The sequence below is a fragment of the Mesoplodon densirostris genome, chromosome X, assembly GCF_025265405.1.
Source record: "Mesoplodon densirostris isolate mMesDen1 chromosome X, mMesDen1 primary haplotype, whole genome shotgun sequence".
NCBI classification, from domain to species: domain Eukaryota; kingdom Metazoa; phylum Chordata; class Mammalia; order Artiodactyla; family Ziphiidae; genus Mesoplodon; species Mesoplodon densirostris.
Genome location: NC_082681.1, coordinates 127,284,701 through 127,301,093, shown reverse-complemented (window position 1 = coordinate 127,301,093; position 16,393 = coordinate 127,284,701). Strand labels below are relative to the sequence as shown.

The 16,393-nt window shown below is 42.3% G+C and overlaps 2 long non-coding RNA genes across 2 annotated transcripts in view; both read left to right on the top strand.

Annotated features, from left to right (window-relative positions):
- Window positions 1-6,592, top strand: part of LOC132482012 (uncharacterized) — a 9,806-nt gene extending 3,214 nt beyond the window's left edge. Inside the window, exons 2-3 of the long non-coding RNA XR_009530858.1 lie at window positions 1,544-1,738; window positions 6,468-6,592. This is a non-coding gene — a long non-coding RNA (uncharacterized LOC132482012). The remainder of the gene's footprint in view (window positions 1-1,543; window positions 1,739-6,467) is intronic.
- Window positions 6,593-16,393, top strand: LOC132482014 (uncharacterized). Its single transcript, XR_009530860.1, has 3 exons — window positions 6,593-6,662; window positions 11,350-11,544; window positions 16,276-16,393. It is a non-coding gene; the product is annotated as an uncharacterized LOC132482014 (long non-coding RNA).

The window sequence follows — 16,393 nt, the reverse complement described above, 5'->3', positions numbered from 1 at the left end:
CATTCCTCTGTTGATGGACATTTTCGTAGCTTCCAAGTGTTGTCTATGGTAAATATTGCTGGAGTGCAGGATTTTCAGCCTGTATCTTTTTTTATGGTTTTGATTTCTTTTGCGGTACGTGGGCCTCTCACTGTGGTGGCCCCTCCCGTTGCAGAGCAGAGGCTCCGGATGCACAGGCCCAGCAGCCATAGCTCACGGGACCAGCCTCTCCACGGCATGTGGGATATTCCCGGACCAGGGCACGAACCCGTGGTTCCTACATCGGCCGTGGACTCTAAACCCCTGTGCCACCAGTGAAGCTCAGCCGGTTTATATTTTTATTTTTATTTTTATTGCGGTACGCAGGCCTCTCACTGTTGTGGCCTATCCCATCGCGGAGCACAGGCTCCGGATGCACAGGCTCAGCAGCCATGGCTCACGGTCCCATCCGCTCCGCGTCAGGCGGACTCTCAACCTCTGTGCCACCAGGGAAGCCCATCCTGTTTATTTTTGATTCTCATCCTGTCAGGCGATAGGCCCAGCAGTGGGTATGCTTGATTGCATGGTAGCTCAGTATTTACCTTTCTGAGGCACCTCCTTTGTGTTTTCCTTACTGGCTCTTACCATGTCCCACGTTGAACCAAGGGTAGGCATTTCTCCTCAAACCCTTCAGCATTTACTGTTTGCAGAATTTTTGCTGATGGCCATTCTGACTGGTGTGAGCTGATAGGTTTTTGGTAATTTGGATTTGCATGTCTTGAATTATTCCTGGTGTTCAGCATTTTTCCACGCCTTTTTAAAGTTCTGTTAAAATAACAGAAAAACACAGAGAGTACAATTAACCTCTTGAAATTGTCTTCTTGAAAGGTTGCCCTCTTTTGAATTTTTTGGTCAAGTTTCGAACCCAGGATTGTTTTTGAGGGCAGCTGTCATTCATAGGCCTGTAGTGAGTGTGAATATTTACTGAGCATTAGCACTGGGTTTAAAGCTGCTGTTTTGGGAAACGGCCACAAGGCGGCAGCATTTCTCCATTCCCAAATCTGGTTACTAGGGCAGCAGAGCCTTTCTGGAAGTCCTGTTCCTAGGTTGTAAATTAAAATGGAATGTGCCAGGAGAAACCCCAATAAGTTTATGTCACATTACTTCTTGTTTTAGTTTTTTTAATCGGGGTAATGATTAGAATACTGTTTGTCCTCAGTGTACACAATCTGGTTCATTTGTGCATAACATATATATATATATACATATATATATATTCATGTACAGAGCCACTTCCCATGTAAATTATTGCAGAGTGTTCCATAGACATCCCTTGCTATATGGTCGGTCTTTCTGTTATATGTATTTAATAGGTATTTGTACACGTATGGTAACCCTAATCTTAATTTTTCCATTCCCCCCAACTGTCCTTTTAGATAAGCATAGTTTGTTTTCTAAGCCTGTGAGTGTCCTTCTCTGTGGAAATATGTTCATTTGTGTCAGTTGTTAGATAACGCCTATAAGTGATATCATAGGATATGTCTTTTGCTTTCCGACTTACCTCATGTTCTGTGATTATCTCTAGGCTCATCTATGGTGCCTCAAAGAGCAGTGTTTCATTGTTTTCCATGGCTAATATTCCATTGTGTACATGGACCACTTCTTCTTTTTCCACTCATCTGGTGATGGACCTTTTGGTTGCTTCCGTGTCTTGGCCACTGTGAAAATTCCTGCAGTGCAGCTGTTGAAGCCTGTGCCTTCTCGACTCTGGACTTCTCAGGTGAGAGTCTCAGCGGTGGGCCTGCTGAATGGAATGGTGGCTCAATTTTTACTTTGAAACACAGCTCCTTTCTGTTCTCATTATTGGCTGTTACCACTTTACATCTCACCAGCTGCTAGAGGGTACACAGTTCTCTAAAAGCCCTTCAGCATTTATTGTTTGTAGACTTTTAGCTGATGGTAGTTGGCATGTGTGAGTTGAAACCTTTTTGGTGGTTAGATTTGCAAGAGTCTAATAATTCCTGATGTTGAGCTTTTATCCATTTTCCTCTTGTTTGAAAATGAGTAAAACTTACCCCTCCATACTATCTCCTTGAAAAATGTGCCAGTTTGGAATTTTTTTGGCCATTCCCTTCCTCCGCACAATTATGTAGGGCAGGTGTCCTTTACAGCCCTGAGTCCTTGTGAATGCTAAGTGACCATTAGCTGTGGGTTTAATGCCGCTCTTGCGGGAAACGGCCACAAGGCGGCAGCATTTCTACATTTCCAACTCTGGGTTTTTGGGCAACAGAGCTTTTCTGGAAATCGTGTTAGTAAGCTGCAAATTAGAGTGGAATGTGCCAGCGCAAACCCCCAAGAGCTTATATCTCCTAAATTGTTGTTTGTTTATTAAATTTAATTTTTATTAATTATCAGAGCAAATTTGATAAAAATATAGATTCTCCTAGGTGTACAGTTTCTGGTTCATCCTATCAATGTATCTGTCTATTCCTCTTTCGATCCTTTCCCGTGTATGTTATTATAGAGTGTTGAGTAGACCTCTCTTTGTATTCCATAGGCACTTTGTGATTATATATTTCATATGTATTAGTGCATATCTGTTAACCCCCATGTCCTAAGTCAAACATTCCTTATTCCTTTCCATTTGGTTAAACATTAATTGGTTTTCTGAATCTATGCGTGTCCGTCTCTTGGAAATTGTTTCATGGGTACCAATGTTTAGGTAACACCTAGAAGTGATGTCATAAGATGTCTGTCTTTCGGTTTCTTTCTTACTTCAAGTTGGGTGATTATCTCTAGATCCTTCTATGATGGTGCCAACGGCACTGTTCCCTGCTTTTTCATGGCTAATATTCCATTCTGTACATGGACGACTTCTTCTTGGTGCATTTTTCTGTTGATGGACATTTCGGTGTCTTCCAGGTCTTGGCTATGGTACGTGTTGCTGCAGTGCAGGATTGCCAGCCTGTGTCTTTTTGATTCTGGTCTAATCAGGTGAAAGGCCCATGAGTGGGCCTACCAGATCACATGGTAGCTCCATATTTACCCTTAAACGCACCTCCATTCTGTTCTCACTACTGGCTGTGACCAGGTTTCATCCCACCAGCAGCTAAAGGGTACGCAGTTCTCTAAAACCCCTTCAGCGTTTATTCTTTGTAGACTTTTTTGCTGATGACCATTCTGACGGCTGTGAGGTGAACATTTTTGTACACTGGATTTGCATGGCTTTATTGATTCCTGATGTTCAGCCTTTTACCATTCCCATTTTGTTAACAAAAAAGAAAGAAAGTAAAAGAAACAGAAGACAAATGTGCATAAAATATGCCTCTTGAAACTGTCGTTTTGAAACATGGACGTCTTTTGAATGTTTTGATCGATATACGACCCCAGGGTTTTTTTTCAGGGAGGTGTCATTTACAGGCCTGCAATTATTTTGAATATCAACTGACCATTAGCGCTGGGATTAAAGCTGCTGTTGTGTGAAACGGCCACAAGGTGGCAGCAGTTCTCCTTTACCAAATCCGGTTACTAGGGCAACAGAACCTCAATGGAAGTCGTGTTCTAGGTTGTAACTTAGAATGGAATGTATCAGGAAAGCCCCTTCAATTTATGTCTCACTATGTCTTGTTCGTTTTTTTAAGTTAATTTTAATTTTTCATCACAGCAAGTTTGATTACAATGTTTGGCATGTTGTAGGTGTGCAAGATGTGGTTCTTTTACACATATACATATGTCTATTGTTCCTGGGATCCTTGTCCCATGTACGTTATGACAGAATGTTGAGTACTCTTCTCTTGGTGTTCCATAGGTCTTTGGTGATTATATAGTTCACCTGTGTTTGTATATGTCTGTTAACCCCAATATCCTAATGTATCCAATCCTCACACCTTTCCATTGGTGAACCATAAGTTTGTTTAATGAATCTGTGATTGCCCTTCTCTGTGGAAATATCTTCACTGCTATCAATTTTTAGGTAACACCTATAAGTGATATCATACGATATGTGTCTCTCTCTTTCTGACTTAGTACAAGTCGCGTGACTACCTCTAGACTCATCTACGGTGCTGCACATGGCATTGTGTCCTTTTTTACTTTGGCTAATATTCCATCTGTACATGTACCAGTTCTTCTTTGTCCACTCATGTGTTGATGGACTTTTTGGTTGCTTCCATGTGTTGGTTATTATACTACGGCGGCAATGCACATTTGCCTGCCTGTGTCTTTCCAATTTTGTCTTCTTAGGTTATAGGCCCAGGAGTGGGCCTGCTGGATCATACAGTAGCAAAATGTTTACTTTACAAAGGCACCTCCATTCTGTTCTCATTAGTGGCTCTTACCAGGTTACGTCCCTCTTAAACTTGAGGGTATGCACTTCTCCAAAACACCTTCAGCATTTACTGTTTGTAGTGTTTTTTTGCTGATGTATATTCTGACCAGTGTGAGCTGATACCTCTTTGTGGTTGGATTTGCATGCGTCTCATAAACCCTTGAAATTGAGCTTTCTGGCATGTCCTTTTTCTCTTCAAACTGTGAGTACAGCTTACCTCTTCAAATTGTTTTCGTGAAGTATGTGTGACATTTAGAAATATTTTGGCCATTACCTCCCTCAAGACATCTTGTGGGCAGGTTTCATTTACAGCCCTCCAGTACTGGTGCATATGAAGTGACCCTTAGCACAGGTTTTAAAGCTGCTGTTGCAGGTAACGGCCAGAGGGCGGCAGCATTTCTGCTTTTCCCAATCTGGTAACTAGGGAAACAGACCTTCCTGGCAGTGGTGTTCCTCGGTTATATATTAGAGTGGAATGTGCCCGGATAAACCCCCAAATGCTGATGTCTCCTTACTTATGTTTGTTTTCTAAATTGAATTTATATTTTTTATTGGAGTCATACTCCATTGTGTACGTGGACCACTTCTTCTTGGTGCATTCCTCTGTTGATGGACATTTTCGTAGCTTCCAAGTGTTGTCTATGGTAAATATTGCTGGAGTGCAGGATTTTCAGCCTGTATCTTTTTTTATGGTTTTGATTTCTTTTGCGGTACGTGGGCCTCTCACTGCGGTGGCCCCTCCCGTTGCAGAGCAGAGGCTCCGGATGCACAGGCCCAGCAGCCATAGCTCACGGGACCAGCCTCTCCACGGCATGTGGGATATTCCCGGACCAGGGCACGAACCCCTGGTTCCTGCATCGGCAGTGGACCCTAAAGCCCTGCGCCACTAGTGAAGCTCAGCCAGTTTATTTTATTATTTTTATTTTCTGGCGGTACGCGCGCCTCTCACTGTTGTGGCCTATCCCGTCGCGGAGCACAGGCTCTGGATGTGCAGGCTCAGCAGCCATGGCTCACGGGCCCAGCCGCTCCGCGTCATGTGGGATCTTCCCGGATCGGTGCAAGAATCTGTGTACCCTGCATCGGCAGGTGGACTCTGAACCTCTGCGCCACCAGGGAAGCCCAGCCTGTTTATTTTTGATTCTCATCCTGTCAGGCGATAGGCCCAGCAGTGGGTATGCTTGATTGAATGGTAGCTCAGTATTTACCTTTCCAAGGCACCTCCTTTGTGTTTTCCTTACTGTCTCTTACCATGTCCCACGTTCAACCAAGGGTAGGCATTTCTCCTCAAACCCTTCAGCATGTACTGTTTGCAGACTTTTTGCTCATGGCCATTCTGACTGGTGTGAGCTGATAGGTTTTTTGTAATTTGGATTTGCGTGTCTTGAATTATTCCTAGTGCTCAGCATTTTTCCACGCCTTTTTAAAGTTCTGTTAAAATAACAGAAAAACACAGAGAGTACAATTAACCTCTTGAAATTGTCTTCTTGAAAGGTTGCCCTCTTGAATTTTTTGGTCAAGTTTCGAACCCAGGATTGTTTTTGAGGGCAGCTGTCATTCATAGGCCTGTAGTGAGTGTGAATAGTTAGTGAGCATTAGCACTGGGTTTAAAGCTGCTGTTTTGGGAAACGGCCACAAGGCGGCAGCATTTCTCCATTCCCAAATCTGGTTACTAGGGCAGCAGAGCCTTTCTGGAAGTCCTGTTCCTAGGTTGTAAATTAAAATGGAATGTGCCAGGAGAAACCCCAATAAGTTTATGTCACATTACTTCTTGTTTTAGTTTTTTTAATCGGGGTAATGATTAGAATACTGTTTGTCCTCAGTGTACACAATCTGGTTCATTTGTGCATAACATATATATATACATATATATAGATTCATGTACAGAGCCACTTCCCATGTAAATTATTGCAGAGTGTTCCATAGACATCCCTTGCTATATGGTCGGTCTTTCTGTTATATGTATTTAATAGGTATTTGTACACGTATGGTAACCCTAATCTTAATTTTTCCATTCCCCCCAACTGTCCTTTTAGATAAGCATGGTTTGTTTTCTAAGCCTGTGAGTGTCCTTCTCTGTGGAAATATGTTCATTTGTGTCAGTTGTTAGATAACGCCTATAAGTGATATCATAGGATATGTCTTTTGCTTTCCGACTTACCTCATGTTCTGTGATTATCTCTAGGCTCATCTATGGTGCCTCAAAGAGCAGTGTTTCATTGTTTTCCATGGCTAATATTCCATTGTGTACATGGACCACTTCTTCTTTTTCCACTCATCTGGTGATGGACCTTTGGGTTGCTTCCGTGTCTTGGCCACTGTGAAAATTCCTGCAGTGCAGCTGTTGAAGCCTGTGCCTTCTCGACTCTGGACTTCTCAGGTGAGAGTCTCAGCGGTGGGCCTGCTGAATGGAATGGTGGCTCAATTTTTACTTTGAAACACAGCTCCTTTCTGTTCTCATTATTGGCTGTTACCACTTTACATCTCACCAGCTGCTAGAGGGTACACAGTTCTCTAAAAGCCCTTCAGCATTTATTGTTTGTAGACTTTTAGCTGATGGTAGTTGGCATGTGTGAGTTGAAGCCTTTTTGGTGGTTAGATTTGCAAGAGTCTAATAATTCCTGATGTTGAGCTTTTATCCATTTTCCTCTTGTTTGAAAATGAGTAAAACTTACCCCTCCATACTATCTCCTTGAAAAATGTGCCAGTTTGGAATTTTTTTGGCCATTCCCTTCCTCCGCACAATTATGTAGGGCAGGTGTCCTTTACAGCCCTGAGTCCTTGTGAATGCTAAGTGACCATTAGCTGTGGGTTTAATGCCGCTCTTGCGGGAAACGGCCACAAGGCGGCAGCATTTCTACATTTCCAACTCTGGGTTTTTGGGCAACAGAGCTTTTCTGGAAATCGTGTTAGTAAGCTGCAAATTAGAGTGGAATGTGCCAGCGCAAACCCCCAAGAGCTTATATCTCCTAAATTGTTGTTTGTTTATTAAATTTAATTTTTATTAATTATCAGAGCAAATTTGATAAAAATATAGATTCTCCTAGGTGTACAGTTTCTGGTTCATCCTATCAATGTATCTGTCTGTTCCTCTTTCGATCCTTTCCCGTGTATGTTATTATAGAGTGTTGAGTAGACCTCTCTTTGTATTCCATAGGCACTTTGTGATTATATATTTCATATGTATTAGTGCATATCTGTTAACCCCCATGTCCTAAGTCAAACATTCCTTATTCCTTTCCATTTGGTTAAACATTAATTGGTTTTCTGAATCTATGCGTGTCCGTCTCTTGGAAATTGTTTCATGGGTACCAATGTTTAGGTAACACCTATAAGTGATGTCATAAGATGTCTGTCTATCGGTTTCTTTCTTACTTCAAGTTGGGTGATTATCTCTAGATCCTTCTATGATGGTGCCAACGGCACTGTTCCCTGCTTTTTCATGGCTAATATTCCATTGTGTACATGGACGACTTCTTCTTGGTGCATTTTTCTGTTGATGGACATTTCGGTGTCTTCCAGGTCTTGGCTATGGTACGTGTTGCTGCAGTGCAGGATTGCCAGCCTGTGTCTTTTTGATTCTGGTCTAATCAGGTGAAAGGCCCATGAGTGGGCCTACCAGATCACATGGTAGCTCCATACTTACCCTTAAACGCACCTCCATTCTGTTCTCACTACTGGCTGTGACCAGGTTTCATCCCACCAGCAGCTAAAGGGTACGCAGTTCTCTAAAACCCCTTCAGCGTTTATTCTTTGTAGACTTTTTTGCTGATGACCATTCTGACGGCTGTGAGGTGAACATTTTTGTACACTGGATTTGCATGGCTTTATTGATTCCTGATGTTCAGCCTTTTTCCATTCCCATTTTGTTAACAAAAAAGAAAGAAAGTAAAAGAAACAGAAGACAAATGTGCATAAAATATGCCTCTTGAAACTGTCGTTTTGTAACATGGACGTCTTTTGAATGTTTTGATCGATATACGACCCCAGGGTTTTTTTTCAGGGAGGTGTCATTTACAGGCCTGCAATTATTTTGAATATCAACTGACCATTAGCGCTGGGATTAAAGCTGCTGTTGTGTGAAACGGCCACAAGGTGGCAGCAGTTCTCCTTTACCAAATCCGGTTACTAGGGCAACAGAACCTCAATGGAAGTCGTGTTCTAGGTTGTAATTTAGAATGGAATGTATCAGGAAAGCCCCTTCAATTTATGTCTCACTATTTCTTGTTTGTTTTCTTAACTTAATTTTTATTTTTCATCACAGCAAGTTTGATTACAATGTTTGGCATGTTGTAGGTGTGCAAGATGTGGTTCTTTTACACATATACATATGTCTATTGTTCCTGGGATCCTTGTCCCATGTACGTTATGACAGAATGCTGAGTACTCTTCTCTTGGTATTCCATAGGTCTTTGGTGATTATATAGTTCACCTGTGTTTGTATATGTCTGTTAACCCCAATATCCTAATGTATCCAATCCTCACACCTTTCCATTGGTGAACCATAAGTTTGTTTAATGAATCTGTGATTGCCCTTCTCTGTGGAAATATCTTCACTGCTATCAATTTTTAGGTAACACCTATAAGTGATATCATACGATATGTGTCTCTCTCTTTCTGACTTAGTACAAGTCGCGTGACTACCTCTAGACTCATCTACGGTGCTGCACATGGCATTGTGTCCTTTTTTCCTTTGGTTAATATTCCATCTGTACATGTACCAGTTCTTCTTTGTCCACTCATCTGTTGATGGACTTTTTGGTTGCTTCCATGTCTTGGCTATTGTAATACAGCGGCAATGCACATTTGCCTGCCTGTGTCTTTCCAATTCTGTCTTTTTAGGTTATAGGCCCAGGAGTGGGCCTGCTGGATCATACAGTAGCAAAATGTTTACTTTACAAAGGCACCTCCATTCTGTTCTCATTAGTGGCTCTTACCAGGTTACGTCCCTCTTAAAGTTGAGGGTGTGCACTTCTCCACAACATCTTCAGCATTTACTGTTTGTAGTGGTTTTTTTGCTGATGTATATTCTGACCAGTGTGAGCTGATACCTCTTTGTGGTTGGATTTGCATGCGTCTCATAAACCCTTGAAATTGAGCTTTCTGGCATGTCCTTTTTTTCTTCAAACTGTGAGTACAGCTTACCTCTTCAAATTGTTTTCGTGACGTATGTGTGACATTTAGAAATATTTTGGCCATTACCTCCCTCAAGACATCTTGTGGGCAGGTTTCATTTACAGCCCTCCAGTACTGGTGCATATGAAGTGACCCTTAGCACAGGTTTTAAAGCTGCTGTTGCAGGTAACGGCCAGAGGGCGGCAGCATTTCTGCTTTTCCCAATCTGGTAACTAGGGAAACAGACCTTCCTGGCAGTGGTGTTCCTCGGTTATATATTAGAGTGGAATGTGCCCGGATAAACCCCCAAATGCTGATGTCTCCTTACTTATGTTTGTTTTCTAAATTGAATTTATATTTTTTATTGGAGTCATATTCCATTGTGTACATGGACCACTTCTTCTTGGTGCATTCCTCTGTTGATGGACATTTTCGTAGCTTCCAAGTGTTGTCTATGGTAAATATTGCTGGAGTGCAGGATTTTCAGCCTGTATCTTTTTTTATGGTTTTGATTTCTTTTGCGGTACGTGGGCCTCTCACTGTGGTGGCCCCTCCCGTTGCAGAGCAGAGGCTCCGGATGCACAGGCCCAGCAGCCATAGCTCACGGGACCAGCCTCTCCACGGCATGTGGGATATTCCCGGACCAGGGCACGAACCCGTGGTTCCTACATCGGCCGTGGACTCTAAACCCCTGTGCCACCAGTGAAGCTCAGCCGGTTTATATTTTTATTTTTATTTTTATTGCGGTACGCAGGCCTCTCACTGTTGTGGCCTATCCCATCGCGGAGCACAGGCTCCGGATGCACAGGCTCAGCAGCCATGGCTCACGGTCCCATCCGCTCCGCGTCAGGCGGACTCTCAACCTCTGTGCCACCAGGGAAGCCCATCCTGTTTATTTTTGATTCTCATCCTGTCAGGCGATAGGCCCAGCAGTGGGTATGCTTGTTTGCATGGTAGCTCAGTATTTACCTTTCTGAGGCACCTCCTTTGTGTTTTCCTTACTGGCTCTTACCATGTCCCACGTTGAACCAAGGGTAGGCATTTCTCCTCAAACCCTTCAGCATTTACTGTTTGCAGAATTTTTGCTGATGGCCATTCTGACTGGTGTGAGCTGATAGGTTTTTGGTAATTTGGATTTGCATGTCTTGAATTATTCCTGGTGTTCAGCATTTTTCCACGCCTTTTTAAAGTTCTGTTAAAATAACAGAAAAACACAGAGAGTACAATTAACCTCTTGAAATTGTCTTCTTGAAAGGTTGCCCTCTTTTGAATTTTTTGGTCAAGTTTCGAACCCAGGATTGTTTTTGAGGGCAGCTGTCATTCATAGGCCTGTAGTGAGTGTGAATATTTACTGAGCATTAGCACTGGGTTTAAAGCTGCTGTTTTGGGAAACGGCCACAAGGCGGCAGCATTTCTCCATTCCCAAATCTGGTTACTAGGGCAGCAGAGCCTTTCTGGAAGTCCTGTTCCTAGGTTGTAAATTAAAATGGAATGTGCCAGGAGAAACCCCAATAAGTTTATGTCACATTACTTCTTGTTTTAGTTTTTTTAATCGGGGTAATGATTAGAATACTGTTTGTCCTCAGTGTACACAATCTGGTTCATTTGTGCATAACATATATATATATATACATATATATATATTCATGTACAGAGCCACTTCCCATGTAAATTATTGCAGAGTGTTCCATAGACATCCCTTGCTATATGGTCGGTCTTTCTGTTATATGTATTTAATAGGTATTTGTACACGTATGGTAACCCTAATCTTAATTTTTCCATTCCCCCCAACTGTCCTTTTAGATAAGCATAGTTTGTTTTCTAAGCCTGTGAGTGTCCTTCTCTGTGGAAATATGTTCATTTGTGTCAGTTGTTAGATAACGCCTATAAGTGATATCATAGGATATGTCTTTTGCTTTCCGACTTACCTCATGTTCTGTGATTATCTCTAGGCTCATCTATGGTGCCTCAAAGAGCAGTGTTTCATTGTTTTCCATGGCTAATATTCCATTGTGTACATGGACCACTTCTTCTTTTTCCACTCATCTGGTGATGGACCTTTTGGTTGCTTCCGTGTCTTGGCCACTGTGAAAATTCCTGCAGTGCAGCTGTTGAAGCCTGTGCCTTCTCGACTCTGGACTTCTCAGGTGAGAGTCTCAGCGGTGGGCCTGCTGAATGGAATGGTGGCTCAATTTTTACTTTGAAACACAGCTCCTTTCTGTTCTCATTATTGGCTGTTACCACTTTACATCTCACCAGCAGCTAGAGGGTACACAGTTCTCTAAAACCCCTTCAGCATTTATTGTTTGTAGACTTTTAGCTGATGGTAGTTGGCATGTGTGAGTTGAAACCTTTTTGGTGGTTAGATTTGCAAGAGTCTAATAATTCCTGATGTTGAGCTTTTATCCATTTTCCTCTTGTTTGAAAATGAGTAAAACTTACCCCTCCATACTATCTCCTTGAAAAATGTGCCAGTTTGGAATTTTTTTGGCCATTCCCTTCCTCCGCACAATTATGTAGGGCAGGTGTCCTTTACAGCCCTGAGTCCTTGTGAATGCTAAGTGACCATTAGCTGTGGGTTTAATGCCGCTCTTGCGGGAAACGGCCACAAGGCGGCAGCATTTCTACATTTCCAACTCTGGGTTTTTGGGCAACAGAGCTTTTCTGGAAATCGTGTTAGTAAGCTGCAAATTAGAGTGGAATGTGCCAGCGCAAACCCCCAAGAGCTTATATCTCCTAAATTGTTGTTTGTTTATTAAATTTAATTTTTATTAATTATCAGAGCAAATTTGATAAAAATATAGATTCTCCTAGGTGTACAGTTTCTGGTTCATCCTATCAATGTATCTGTCTATTCCTCTTTCGATCCTTTCCCGTGTATGTTATTATAGAGTGTTGAGTAGACCTCTCTTTGTATTCCATAGGCACTTTGTGATTATATATTTCATATGTATTAGTGCATATCTGTTAACCCCCATGTCCTAAGTCAAACATTCCTTATTCCTTTCCATTTGGTTAAACATTAATTGGTTTTCTGAATCTATGCGTGTCCGTCTCTTGGAAATTGTTTCATGGGTACCAATGTTTAGGTAACACCTAGAAGTGATGTCATAAGATGTCTGTCTTTCGGTTTCTTTCTTACTTCAAGTTGGGTGATTATCTCTAGATCCTTCTATGATGGTGCCAACGGCACTGTTCCCTGCTTTTTCATGGCTAATATTCCATTCTGTACATGGACGACTTCTTCTTGGTGCATTTTTCTGTTGATGGACATTTCGGTGTCTTCCAGGTCTTGGCTATGGTACGTGTTGCTGCAGTGCAGGATTGCCAGCCTGTGTCTTTTTGATTCTGGTCTAATCAGGTGAAAGGCCCATGAGTGGGCCTACCAGATCACATGGTAGCTCCATATTTACCCTTAAACGCACCTCCATTCTGTTCTCACTACTGGCTGTGACCAGGTTTCATCCCACCAGCAGCTAAAGGGTACGCAGTTCTCTAAAACCCCTTCAGCGTTTATTCTTTGTAGACTTTTTTGCTGATGACCATTCTGACGGCTGTGAGGTGAACATTTTTGTACACTGGATTTGCATGGCTTTATTGATTCCTGATGTTCAGCCTTTTACCATTCCCATTTTGTTAACAAAAAAGAAAGAAAGTAAAAGAAACAGAAGACAAATGTGCATAAAATATGCCTCTTGAAACTGTCGTTTTGAAACATGGACGTCTTTTGAATGTTTTGATCGATATACGACCCCAGGGTTTTTTTTCAGGGAGGTGTCATTTACAGGCCTGCAATTATTTTGAATATCAACTGACCATTAGCGCTGGGATTAAAGCTGCTGTTGTGTGAAACGGCCACAAGGTGGCAGCAGTTCTCCTTTACCAAATCCGGTTACTAGGGCAACAGAACCTCAATGGAAGTCGTGTTCTAGGTTGTAACTTAGAATGGAATGTATCAGGAAAGCCCCTTCAATTTATGTCTCACTATGTCTTGTTCGTTTTTTTAAGTTAATTTTAATTTTTCATCACAGCAAGTTTGATTACAATGTTTGGCATGTTGTAGGTGTGCAAGATGTGGTTCTTTTACACATATACATATGTCTATTGTTCCTGGGATCCTTGTCCCATGTACGTTATGACAGAATGTTGAGTACTCTTCTCTTGGTGTTCCATAGGTCTTTGGTGATTATATAGTTCACCTGTGTTTGTATATGTCTGTTAACCCCAATATCCTAATGTATCCAATCCTCACACCTTTCCATTGGTGAACCATAAGTTTGTTTAATGAATCTGTGATTGCCCTTCTCTGTGGAAATATCTTCACTGCTATCAATTTTTAGGTAACACCTATAAGTGATATCATACGATATGTGTCTCTCTCTTTCTGACTTAGTACAAGTCGCGTGACTACCTCTAGACTCATCTACGGTGCTGCACATGGCATTGTGTCCTTTTTTACTTTGGCTAATATTCCATCTGTACATGTACCAGTTCTTCTTTGTCCACTCATGTGTTGATGGACTTTTTGGTTGCTTCCATGTGTTGGTTATTATACTACGGCGGCAATGCACATTTGCCTGCCTGTGTCTTTCCAATTTTGTCTTCTTAGGTTATAGGCCCAGGAGTGGGCCTGCTGGATCATACAGTAGCAAAATGTTTACTTTACAAAGGCACCTCCATTCTGTTCTCATTAGTGGCTCTTACCAGGTTACGTCCCTCTTAAACTTGAGGGTATGCACTTCTCCAAAACACCTTCAGCATTTACTGTTTGTAGTGTTTTTTTGCTGATGTATATTCTGACCAGTGTGAGCTGATACCTCTTTGTGGTTGGATTTGCATGCGTCTCATAAACCCTTGAAATTGAGCTTTCTGGCATGTCCTTTTTCTCTTCAAACTGTGAGTACAGCTTACCTCTTCAAATTGTTTTCGTGAAGTATGTGTGACATTTAGAAATATTTTGGCCATTACCTCCCTCAAGACATCTTGTGGGCAGGTTTCATTTACAGCCCTCCAGTACTGGTGCATATGAAGTGACCCTTAGCACAGGTTTTAAAGCTGCTGTTGCAGGTAACGGCCAGAGGGCGGCAGCATTTCTGCTTTTCCCAATCTGGTAACTAGGGAAACAGACCTTCCTGGCAGTGGTGTTCCTCGGTTATATATTAGAGTGGAATGTGCCCGGATAAACCCCCAAATGCTGATGTCTCCTTACTTATGTTTGTTTTCTAAATTGAATTTATATTTTTTATTGGAGTCATACTCCATTGTGTACGTGGACCACTTCTTCTTGGTGCATTCCTCTGTTGATGGACATTTTCGTAGCTTCCAAGTGTTGTCTATGGTAAATATTGCTGGAGTGCAGGATTTTCAGCCTGTATCTTTTTTTATGGTTTTGATTTCTTTTGCGGTACGTGGGCCTCTCACTGCGGTGGCCCCTCCCGTTGCAGAGCAGAGGCTCCGGATGCACAGGCCCAGCAGCCATAGCTCACGGGACCAGCCTCTCCACGGCATGTGGGATATTCCCGGACCAGGGCACGAACCCCTGGTTCCTGCATCGGCAGTGGACCCTAAAGCCCTGCGCCACTAGTGAAGCTCAGCCAGTTTATTTTATTATTTTTATTTTCTGGCGGTACGCGCGCCTCTCACTGTTGTGGCCTATCCCGTCGCGGAGCACAGGCTCTGGATGTGCAGGCTCAGCAGCCATGGCTCACGGGCCCAGCCGCTCCGCGTCATGTGGGATCTTCCCGGATCGGTGCAAGAATCTGTGTACCCTGCATCGGCAGGTGGACTCTGAACCTCTGCGCCACCAGGGAAGCCCAGCCTGTTTATTTTTGATTCTCATCCTGTCAGGCGATAGGCCCAGCAGTGGGTATGCTTGATTGAATGGTAGCTCAGTATTTACCTTTCCAAGGCACCTCCTTTGTGTTTTCCTTACTGTCTCTTACCATGTCCCACGTTCAACCAAGGGTAGGCATTTCTCCTCAAACCCTTGAGCATGTACTGTTTGCAGACTTTTTGCTCATGGCCATTCTGACTGGTGTGAGCTGATAGATTTTTTGTAATTTGGATTTGCGTGTCTTGAATTATTCCTAGTGCTCAGCATTTTTCCACGCCTTTTTAAAGTTCTGTTAAAATAACAGAAAAACACAGAGAGTACAATTAACCTCTTGAAATTGTCTTCTTGAAAGGTTGCCCTCTTTTGAATTTTTTGGTCAAGTTTCGAACCCAGGATTGTTTTTGAGGGCAGCTGTCATTCATAGGCCTGTAGTGAGTGTGAATATTTAGTGAGCATTAGCACTGGGTTTAAAGCTGCTGTTTTGGGAAACGGCCACAAGGCGGCAGCATTTCTCCATTCCCAAATCTGGTTACTAGGGCAGCAGAGCCTTTCTGGAAGTCCTGTTCCTAGGTTGTAAATTAAAATGGAATGTGCCAGGAGAAACCCCAATAAGTTTATGTCACATTACTTCTTGTTTTAGTTTTTTTAATCGGGGTAATGATTAGAATACTGTTTGTCCTCAGTGTACACAATCTGGTTCATTTGTGCATAACATATATATATACATATATATAGATTCATGTACAGAGCCACTTCCCATGTAAATTATTGCAGAGTGTTCCATAGACATCCCTTGCTATATGGTCGGTCTTTCTGTTATATGTATTTAATAGGTATTTGTACACGTATGGTAACCCTAATCTTAATTTTTCCATTCCCCCCAACTGTCCTTTTAGATAAGCATGGTTTGTTTTCTAAGCCTGTGAGTGTCCTTCTCTGTGGAAATATGTTCATTTGTGTCAGTTGTTAGATAACGCCTATAAGTGATATCATAGGATATGTCTTTTGCTTTCCGACTTACCTCATGTTCTGTGATTATCTCTAGGCTCATCTATGGTGCCTCAAAGAGCAGTGTTTCATTGTTTTCCATGGCTAATATTCCATTGTGTACATGGACCACTTCTTCTTTTTCCACTCATCTGGTGATGGACCTTTGGGTTGCT